We start from the raw sequence: 11,625 nt of genomic DNA, 5'->3' as shown, positions 1-11,625 counted from the left end.
CTTCAACTTCCTGAAGGGAAGTTCCAAAGAGGATAGAGAGAGGCTGTTCTCAGTAGTGACAGATGGCAGAACAAGGAGCAATGGTCTCAAGTTGTGGTGGGAGAGGTCCAGGTTGGATATTAGGAAAAACTATTTCACTGGGAGGGTGGTGAAGCACTGGAATGGGTTACCTAGGGAAGTAGTGGAGTCTCCATCCCTAGAGGTGTTTAAGTCTCGGCTTGACAAAGCCCTGGCCGGGTTGATTTAGTTGGAATTGGTCCTGCCTAGAGCAGGGGGCTGGACTTGATGACCTTCTGAGGTCTCTTCCAGTTCTATGATTCTTTGTTAACTTCCCTTTTTTCCCCCTACAGGTTGAACCTCTGATATCTGGGACTCTCTGGTCCGGCAACATCCACAGTCTGGTAGGACTATGCATGTTGCTTGATCAGAGAGCCCCGGTGCCCAGAAGTGCGAGCCCCAAACCTGGAGCCTGGCCAAGTGGGGCAGCAGTGAGACCAGTGAGTCCCTTCCCTTGGAAGCCCTGGCCGGGCAGGGCAGCCAGCAGCAAAAGTGGAGCATTTGGGAAGCCCTGTCCCCCAGGATCCTGAGCGGAGCTCAGCAGAAGCGGAGCAGCTGGCAAACCCCATCCCCAGGAATTCCCTGTCGCGTGGGTGAGAAGTGAGGCTTCTACAGCTGGGAAGCTCCATTCCCAGGTAGCCCCTGAAGATTGGAGCCCAAGTCCAAACCCAAAACCTGCAGGCTGGAGCCTAGTGGCAGCGGAACTGGAGCTGAGCCAGCCATAGAGAGGGGGAGCATCCTGGGAGGCCAGTGGCAGGAAACTCCCCTGATCCGGTAGATTCCCTCCTTCAGGGATGGGTTGGGTCCTGAGGGTGCTAGACCAGAGAGGTCCAACCTGTACCTTTTTCTGAAGCATCAGAGATGTCCACAGCTAGAGTTAGGATACTGGACAGAATGGGATGAGTTGATCCTGGAAAGTTTTCTTCAGTAAATGCTTGGCTGGTGGGATTCATTCGCATGCTCAGGATCATATAATTGATTGTTATATGAAGGAAAAATTCACACAGATCAATTTAATAGTGACTTTGGAGATTTTCACTTTTCTCTGCCTTATGGGTCACTTTCTAGGATTTTATGGGCTTTCTATAGCCCACTTAATCTTTTTTTGTTTTTGCCATTATTGGAAGTCTAGCATTGGTACACTTTGATCCTTCTTAAGGATCATAATACTTTGGTTAAAGTTTGGTTTTTGGCATTGTGTGGTGGTGGCTTAGTAGTGCTTAATGGTTTACATGTCAGCATATATTATCTGGAGGCCACCTCTGAATTAACTTTTATGTCTGTATCTTCCATTAGTCCTCATTCTGTGTTGAAATCATAAAACCCACATTTCTATATAAGTTGGAGTCTTTATAGTAAAAACAAAATAAGAAGAGAACCTTGCTCAAAGGCCTTATAGAGGCTACCAGAATCTTGACTACTCATTTGAATATGCTCATCTTGAAATATGAACCTATTAAAGTTACAAAGCTTTTTGTCTTAACCTACTAATTATGAGAAAACACCATATAATGGGAAAGAGCTGGTCATATTAATGCTTCTTCCTCCATCCATTTCATGAGCACATGGAGTTTTTTACACCTAATGCAGTTAGTCTCTGAGGCGATGTCTACACTACAGAGGTTTTTGGGAAAACAGCTATTTTTCCCAAAAAACTTCACTTACATCCATACTGCAATCATGGTCTTTCAAAAAAAACAACATTGGAAGAACAGAGGGGTTTTTCCGACATTGGTAAACCTCTTTCTATGACGAAGAAGTCTTTTTCCGAAATAGCTCTTTTGGAAAAAGGCATGTGTGGATGGGGAGGGAGTTCTTTCGAAAGAAGAGGAAAGAGGAAAAAGCACAGGTGCCCTGGTGGGCACTCCAGCCATAGTAATCACAGCTTAAATGTGAGATAGCATCCATTCAGTGTGGATGCTCTCTTTTGGAAGAAGTTTTTCGGAAGTTCTCTTCTGGAAAAGCTTCTTCTGAAAGAAGCCTGCAGTCTAGACATAGCCTCAATGAGATAATGCAGCCTCTGAGGGTGGGTTCTAATTTGGTTGCTGGGTCAGTGACAGCCTCAGCACTCATGCAGAGAAATTGGATAACCACTCAAAGTTGTAATGGAATATTATTTCTCAGAATTCAGAACTATATCACATCATAACCCTTAAACACACAGGCTGTGTCTAGACTGGCAAGTTTTTCTGCAAAATCATCTGCTTTTGCGGAAAAACTTGCCAGCTGACAACACTGGCCGCTTGAATTTCCGGAAAAGCACTGACGATCTCATGTAAAATCATCAGAGCTTTTCTGGAAAAACTATGCTGCTCCCATTTGGGCAAAAGTCTTTTTCCAAAAGACTTTTGCGCAAAAGGGCAAGTATAGACAGCATAGTACTGTTTTCTGCAAAAAAAGCCCCAATTGCGAAAAGGCGATCGGGGCTTTTTTGCGGAAAACCGCGTCTAGATTGGCCACGGACGCTTTTCCGCAAAAAGTGCTTTTGCGGAAAAGCATCCTGCCAATCTAGACGTGCTTTTCTGAAAATACTTTGAACGGAAAACTTTTCCGTTAAAAGCATTTTCGGAAATTCATGTCAGTGTAGACGTAGCCACAGAGAGAATAGGCTACTGTAAACCTGACTTAATTTTAAGTTGTTATACTACTTTTCCCAAGTCTGAATTTGTCCTATTGTTTGTAAAGTAAACCCTTTAGTGAGATTATTATAGTAGGAAAGGAAGTAGAATCACACATTATTTCATGTATGATACTATATCTGACTTTTCCATGGCCTGTTCCATATAAAAAGTCAGTGGTTTAATCAGCTTCAAGCAAACATTTGCTCACATTTCATATATCAAAATTTTAAGTAAAGTAGATAGGAATGAGGGCAATTATTCTGTTTTTTGGTGACAAATGTAACGGGAACATAAAAGGCAAAAAGACTAACATTTTAAAGACTCAAATAAGATTAAGAGTTTGAAAATTATCCAAGCAATAAATCCACATATGCCAAATACACACCTTTAAATAAGATTATTAATTAGGGAAAAATATCATTTGTGTCCACCAGCTCTTAGGTTAACTTGCAGTAAGTGCTACTAGACTATTTGATTTTTTTAAAGTTTTTCCTGTTACAGACTAACTCGACTACCCCTCTGAAGCTTTTGCAGTAACATAGACAGCCTCTCATGTTCATGGCTCTGTAAGCATGAAGTAGTCAAAGAGCAATGAACAAAAAATAGTACAATCCCAATGGTACAAAAAATTGCAGAGCATTGTAGGGGAATCACTCTGTTGCCTCTCTGGCTAAACAGAGAAGAAGTAGAAGAGTTGCACAAAAATGATTTTACATTAATTTGACTCAGGTTTTTATTCATCCAATCTGTTTCCTCACTCGGTTTGAAGTCCTAGCTACTGACTTTAGTGATAAAATACATTGTTCACTTTGTTAGTCCTGCTAAGCCAATATAATGAAAGGCTATGAGCTGGATTCTATTCCTTTTGTATATCAACAAAATTGTTTACAAGTTACAACCAGTTGCACTTTAGCAAATACATTGGAGGGGGGCCACATTTGGTCTTTATTACTGATGTGTAAGAATTAAAAAAATCATCTTGACTACATCTCAGGTCTGAAATCAATGGCAGATAGACATATTTTGGAAAACATTCACTTCCCAGGCAGTCATTTTTACTGTGCAATCATATTGTAAACATTTTCATGTTATGTATTTATTGTGTGAAATGAAATAGACATTCAGAGAAAAAAAGATACATTAACACCACCTTTGTCTTTGGAAAACTTATTGTAATTCCTGCTGCCATTTAAAATTGGCCAGGAAAACTAAGGCAGGATAAGAGAAATGTTCATGTTGTCCTTTGGCCCTGTGGCTACCTTGTAATAGTTTCTCTTATTCTCCTGTCCCTGCCAATGTTCAAAAATTAGCGTGTGGATTTTAGAAACCAGCAAACAGTTGAGATTCAAGCAAGTCATCATCTGAAACTGCATAAGTGGCATCATATTTTCCCATATTCCTATATTTAGCTCATGTATTTAAATATCTCCCTAGTATAGAGGTGTAGCATGACCTGGCAGAGGCGTTAACTGATTGATTGGCACACCAACATCACTCCTATTTCAGTCAAGTTCCCCCCCCCCCCCCACACTAGTTCATTTTCTAGGCACTGAGTTGCCAAGTCTCACACCTAAAAGGGGAGCCCTTTATTTTTTTTCTTGCTTTTTTCTGAAAATTCCATAGGCCCTTCCAAACTCAAGCCCTGAACCCTGGCATCTCCTAGCTGGTTGGAAGGTGTGGTGGCATGTGAGAGAGCTCCTGTATGATATAATCTCATTTACAAATTAGTCTTGCAGATACATGGACCCTTCTGATGCCCTCTCTGAACACTCAAGATGTTCACTGTCTGTCATCTCATGCTGTCCTCTATGTTTATACTGCATTTTAGTTATCACATTTATTATTCATTATAGTAATAACAATAAAGAAGTGTAGCTCTCCCTTTCTAATGCATTTTCAGTGTTGTTTGGATATTCTGCACAGACTATTTCTGGTTACTGCTGCCAGTACATTGTTTGGAAAATGTTTTCCTGATTAAAATAATTCAACACAAATCCTCAAGGCATCTGGCATTGCCTGCACCTGGGGCATAGTAGAGCTGACAGGGGAAATATAAATCTAAACCCATCTTGGAACTCAGAAAAGTGTGGCTCCAAAGGAACACAGAGATTCTGCTTATTGTGTTCTTGTACTTCCCAAAGCACTGAGGATAAGTCAGGATGTGCACAGTCCTTCATTGTTAGTCCATGAATATGATGAGTGGCCCAGGGTTTTAAACAGAAAATATCTTGGTCCTGTGTTTGTTTAAATAATTCTCACACTAGTTCAGCTCATATATTGCTATGTCTTATGTTTTTCGGGATATCTTGTGTATTCTATCACATTTCTGCCAGAATTATAGCTAGTGGTTTCCAGACCATGGCTGTGCCAGGGAATTGGCTCCTGATTTTTGATTTGGGGGCAAACATAGCGGTTTGCTAAGAGGAATGGTGAAATGGATCAGAACAAAATTCTGTCTCCAAACCCACAGGCAAGCCATGAGAGCACTCCGAGAAATTGTGGATATAATCATGTGCAGTGGTGTCTGTCTGTCAATCTTGAGAGAGCAAGAGACTGAAGGAGGACTTTTCAGAGGTAAAAATGTGACCAGAAGAGAGGCTGGATATGGACTGGACCCCAATTATGCATACTTTATGTGTCCAGTGACTTAAAGTAAAGGAGGCACAAAAATTATACCTTCTGAACCGTACTTTAAACTTATTTAATTTTCAAACATTATTCTAGAGAGGAAAAGGCACAGTTTGAACTCTGTCACATAGACCCCCAATTGTAGCCATTTGTTACATGCATAAAGGGACAACTTTTTTCACAAATTAGCAAGCTGGCGCACAAGCACTTACTCCTGCTCTCTTAAAGTGCAAGTCTCTGCATGCACTGGTTTTAGAGACCACAGAGTGGTATAGTTCACACATGCAAAAATCATTTCCAAAGTGCATTTTGTGGAAGAAAATGCAGTCATTAGTTCATGCAGTATTAAAATCTGTCAACAGTGTATGGGGGTGTTTTAAAAAGGATTCAAATTACTGCTGTGCAAAGAGTCTACCCAAGGTATATGCACCCCTTAAGTCTCATGTGAGCCATGCTTTGAGGGGTTAAGTAGATTATCTCTACAGGAAGAAAGGTAAGATCCACAGGATGTGGAATACTTAGGCTACAACTTCACTAACCCTTTCGGGAATGCCTAACATTCTTTCCCATTAATCATTCCTATCTTTTAAGGAAGGCTGTTATTCAGCCTTCCCTTCCCACCCTGGTTCCAGGCCGTTGCTGGGAATCTTCTGCTCTCTCCTCTTATTGGGGTGCTAAGGAGGAACTGATTAAAAAGAAAAATTAGTGTGTGTGTGGAGGGGAGAGTGTCTTCTTGCAGTACCACATATTAGGAGCACGAGTTCCCTTTCCCCAACTTCCTTAAGAGGTGACTTCCCCCAAGTTCACTTCCAACCATAGTTCATCAGGGAACTGGACCATTAGGGTGTGTCTAAACTTCACCCATAGCTTGAAATAAGCTATGCAATTTGAGCTACACAAATTGCATAGCTTATTTCAAGTGTATTCAAAATAGCTTATTTTGAAATTTGGCGCTGTCTAAACAGCCCCCAAATTTCAAAAGAGAGCACTTTTCCAAATCATTTCTTAATCCTCATGGAAAGAGGTTTACAGGGATGCTGGAAAAGTGGGCCTGTTATTTCAAAAGCTATTTTGAAATAACGGGCTTGTTTAAAAGATGCAGAATTGCTATTTCAGGATACCAGAAGTATCCCGAAATAGCGCCGCTATCTAGACTCACCTTTACAGAACTTGTACTTGCACTCCACCCCGGCTACAAGAAGTCTCTACCCTTTACTTTGGCTGCCTTCTTCCCCTCTCCTCTGCAATTTCAATTCCAAGATAGTTAATGGTGCCATGTTTAATATCAGCCAAAAATATATTCACTTCCTGGTAGAATAGGTTGGTTCAATTACATCTAAATAAATTAGGTATCCAATATACTTCCCATTTTTGCCACTTAATATGACCAAGTAACTCTACTCTCTGAATTCATCCACTGGTTCTTCTTTGACTACTAAAGCAAGTATCACTTTCTTTGGACTGCATTGCTCCTAGGCTCCCACCCTCATATCATCCTCAATATTTATTTTATTTTCTAGTCCCAGAAACATCTCTACAGCTTTTTTCTAGGCCATGCTCTATGCTAGGAATGACCTCCTATGTATGGGCCACTGTGCTACATCCCCTCACTTAGGTCAGCCCTAAGGTTAGGTTCACCATTCATGTAGGAAGTGAGGAAATAGGACTCATTCAGCTGTTCACTAGGTATGTGCACATTCTAGTAGTACAATTGTGTGTGCTATGTACATAATACTGACTAACTATTCTGTATATGTGGTGTCCAATCTAATTTTAAATGTTAAACTCTCTGAGGATATGTCTACACTTGCAGCCTATTTCAGAATAGGGCTGCAAATGTAGGCATTCAGAATTGCAAATCAAGCCTGGGATTTAAATATCCCGCGCTTGATTTGCATCTTCCCGGTTGGGTGCCATTTTTTGAAATTTACAAGCCTGGAATAACTGTCCGCGTCTACACGCGGCAGTGAAACGGGCGTTCAAAATAAAGCCCAATTTCAAACTACCTGTTATTCCTCCTGCAATGAGGTTTAACAGGTAGTTCGAACTAGGGCTTTATTTCGAATGCCCATTTCACAGCTGCGTGTTGACGCGGGCAGTTATTCCGGGCTTGTCAATTTCAAAAATAGCGCCCGGCTGGAAAGATGCAAATCAAGCGCAGGATATTTAAATCCCAGGCTTGATTTGCAATTCTGAATGCCTATATTTGCAGCCCTATTCCTAAATAGGCTGTAAGTGTAGACACACCCTGAGTCATGGATCAAATGTACCTCTCACACTTTTATGTCTGATATATCAGGAGCTTGAAAAACACTGGTCTGGTAAACATGCAGCTTAAAAAATACTGTGTTCAACATTTGTTTTCTGACAGGCTTGGTGAATCAAGCCATAACCTTAGCCTTATTATACAGAAATCCAAAAAACTCTATCTGAGTATTTTTCTTACTATTTCTAGGCACACTAAGTTGGTGAACTCCTTTGAGTACCTGTTCTAGTGTGCATGCAAAGAGCCCATAATTCTGAACTGTTTGGCTTAAAATCAGAAAAATAGCTTTCGTGGCTGTGTACAAAATGTTCATAGCTATGTTTAAAAGTTTAAAATAATACTTAATGTGGGGCCTGGAGGTGGGCAAACAGATCCAAATTACTTGCACCTTCATCAAAAACTACAAACCAAATCATCATACTTTTATGTTAAAAATGTTTAACCAAAAAGAGTAACATGTTCCCCATTCATTATCACACCTTTTGTAACAGTAAGGGCCAATTGTGATAACAATGGAAATATTACGAGAAACTTCACCATTCCACCTTCCAAGGATGATGGCTAGATAGCTAAGAATGAAGGACTACCCTGCACTGCCACAACTTCTCAGAGTTTAGCTGTTGTTAATATGAAACCTCTTAAAACATTTTCCATTGTTTCATTTGTTATTATTTAAAGCTTTTCAAATGTGAGTGAACCCAAAATGTGCACAAAGGTCTAGCAGAACAAATCCCCATTAAAACCAATGGGACTCCTGTAGCTCAATTTTTAACACAGCACAGTTAAAATTTAGGAGAAAATGTCTAACTATTAAATACAATATCTGGAGATTTAAGATAATTTCTTAAAACGAAGTTGAAGTATTTTGCCAAGAAAGTAAGAAGCACAATACACCAGGTTTTTTCTTTTCTTTATAAGATCCCTCCTGGATCAAGCAGGCAACACCAGAGGAGTCTCACACTAACACTGCTGGAAGGACTTAATTGCCCTAGGGGACAGAAAACAGAATCCAGCTACAAAGTTTTGGTCTCCATCCCAGATACTTAGTCTATTAAATGAGTCGGGAGGTTGCAGTGAAAAGAAATAAGCCCTACAGCAGAACTGCATTTTGCAGTCTGCTCTGCTGGAAAAGGTGGTGACATAGAGTCAGATTGCTGACAGCAAGAGATGTACAGATTGCTGCTGAACCATATGGAAGTGAAAGAAAATATTAATATGAAAAAAAACCAGAGAGGCATTTGCAAGCTCATTAAGAGGGCAAATGCCATGCTTTTCCACACCTTTTGGTACTTCCCCCCACCCCCAAATGTTGACATACAATATCAGCAGAACATGGCTTGCGGCAATAATATGTTTCTAATGGCAGAACCTATTGTGTTTATTTGAGAAGTGACTGTGGAGAGCATGAGGTCTAGTAAGCTTAGAGCAAAGGTCATTCACTCACTCTGTCACTTGGGGCAAGTCACTTGACCTTCCTTCTTGTGCCTTAGGCATACCAGCTAAGAAAAGTAAGCTAAAAGCAGCAGTTCACTGAAGACCAGATGCTTCTATCAAAGTGACCTTTCTTGGTTTAAGTGAACTGGAAAAAGTAAAATGATCTCTTTTTAAATATCTTTTGCTTCTATGGGTTCAGAAACTCAGTCTGGCCTCCAAACCTTGGTCTGTAATTTAGCACTTGCTCACACTTGCAAATACAATGATGCGTTTTTGGATACACAAATGGTATTTGAGGACCCACAATAGGTTACACAAATATTTTTGGTAACAAGTCTTTGGTGCTGCACCAAAACTTGCAAGTGCAATATTTGAAATTGTTTTTTAATGTCAGGTCCTGTGGAGCTTGTGATCAAACTTAAAAGTGATAGCACATCACTTTCCAGTGCATCCATTATTTTCTTAGAGCAACACTTGAGTTTTATTGAGTGATACTTATAAAGTTCTGTAAATCAGGGGTGGGGAACCTAAGGCTTAAGTAGCTGGATGTGGCCTCTGGCTTGCCTGGATCTGGCCCTCAAGGCTCAGGACTCCACCCCGCTCCCAGCATTGGGAAGCCCACACTGGTGCTCCACTCTCCCCACCCCCGCACAGGGATGGAACAAACAAAATCTACTGGGTGCCCCCCCCCCCCCCCAGCTCTGTTGTGTGAGAGGAATGTGTGTAGTGTCTTTCTCCTTCTCAGATGGGGGCCACCTCAGTGAGGGCTTTTTTCTCACTTGTGTGTGGCCCCTTGAATGATTTTTCTGTGGGCCAGCAGCCCCTAACCCAATATCCCCTGCCCTGTATATGATCTAGGACTTTAATCTCTGTCCTTGCTTAAATGTTTGTGTAGATCACAATTGCCTTGAATCACTTTCTTGTTTGATTTTCTGTAGATTTTTTATGAACTGATTGCAAAAAGATTACTGCAAGGATAAGATATTTGAAATGTAAGCTATTGGTCTGGGTTACTCATGTAACTCAAATGTATTGCTTGTGGATGCTGAATGGGTGACAGTAATTTCTTTTATGGGATGGAGATACTTGTAGAAAAAGATAAACACTAGGGGTACGCCTAAACTTCATGGTTCCATCGACGAAGCCATGTAGATTTATTTGTTCGGCAAAGGGAAATGAAGCCGCGATTTAAATAATCGCGGCTTCATTTAAATTTAAATGGCTGCCGCGCTGGGCCGACAAACAGCTGATCAGCTGTTTGTCGGCTCAGTGCGCTAGTCTGGACGCTCCACTGCCGACATGAAAGCCCTTTATCGACCTCCCCGGTAAACCTCATCCTACGAGGCATAACGGGGCGGTCGATAAAGGGCTTTCAGGTCGGCGCGGGATCATCCAGACTAGCGCGCTGAGCTGACAAACAGCTGATCAGCTGTTTGTCGGCTCAGTGCGGCAGCCATGTAAATTTAAATGAAGCCGCGATTATTTAAATCGCAGCTTCATTTCCCTTTGCCGATCAGCCTACATCGATGGAGCCATGTAGTTTAGACATACCCTAAGATTTTGAATCTCCCAGAGATAAGTCAGAATTCAGAAAAAGGTGCAAATAAACAGCAATAAGGAAGTCTCAGAAGGGTAGATGTGTTAGTCTGTAATTTTAAAAACAATGAGTAGCCCTGTGACTCCTTACCCTTGGTCTACATTAGGGAATTATTTTGAAATAACACCCCTTAGATCGAATTTATAAGTGGAGCATCCACACTGCTAATCCCGTTATTTTGAAATAATGGGATGCTTATTTTGAAATCTGCACTTCTGCTTTCCTAAGGGAATAACACTAATTTAGAAATAATTATTTTGAAATAGCGTTAGTGTGGATGCTCCAGTGTCATTACTTTGAAGTAATTTGAACTAATTACTTTCCAGTGCTTCCCGGGGCTCTAAGTTAAGGTAGTGCATCCACATAATGAAGCCTACCTCGAACTAAATTCGATGCTTCCCAAGAGTGGGGACTCGCTCTTTTGATTTTGTAAAATCAGGAGTTAAGTTGAATTTAGTTATTTCAAAATAATTTACTACTGTAGACATGTCTTTAGAGACTAACAAATATATAGTATCATAGCCTTTCATGGGTACTCATCTGATGAAGTATGTGTAACCCACAAAAGCTCATGATACTATTTTTGTCAGTCTCTAAGGTGCCACAGGACTACTAGAAATAAGGAATTTCAGGAAATGTTAAAACATGTCCTTTTGGGGTGACGTACAGCTTAGCTAAGTTCTAGAAAAATAAGGATACTGATTATACAGAATGGTTGGATGCTAATATATTATTTTAAATGGCTAAAATATGAACACAATCAAATTGCTGTCTAACATTAAACAGTGTAAAGCAAGGTTTCAGGGTTTAATTAACACAGACCTCAGTGTGTTTACTACCATGGAGCTGGAACTAGCTGCTTCACCCCCTGGTTTGAAGGTTTCCATCATATACAGGGTTTACGGTTTGGTTCAATGGTCTCTGTACCCTATACAAATTGGTCCAGCACCACCTGGACAAGCAAACCATTAAAAATAATTAAACTTTTTATTAAAGGTGCAGAAAAAAAGGCAGTGCGGGGG

The sequence above is a fragment of the Pelodiscus sinensis genome, chromosome 4 (genome assembly GCF_052426305.1).
Source record: "Pelodiscus sinensis isolate ZL-2025 chromosome 4, ASM5242630v1, whole genome shotgun sequence".
NCBI lineage: Eukaryota > Metazoa > Chordata > Testudines > Trionychidae > Pelodiscus > Pelodiscus sinensis.
This window is presented reverse-complemented; position numbering follows the sequence as displayed.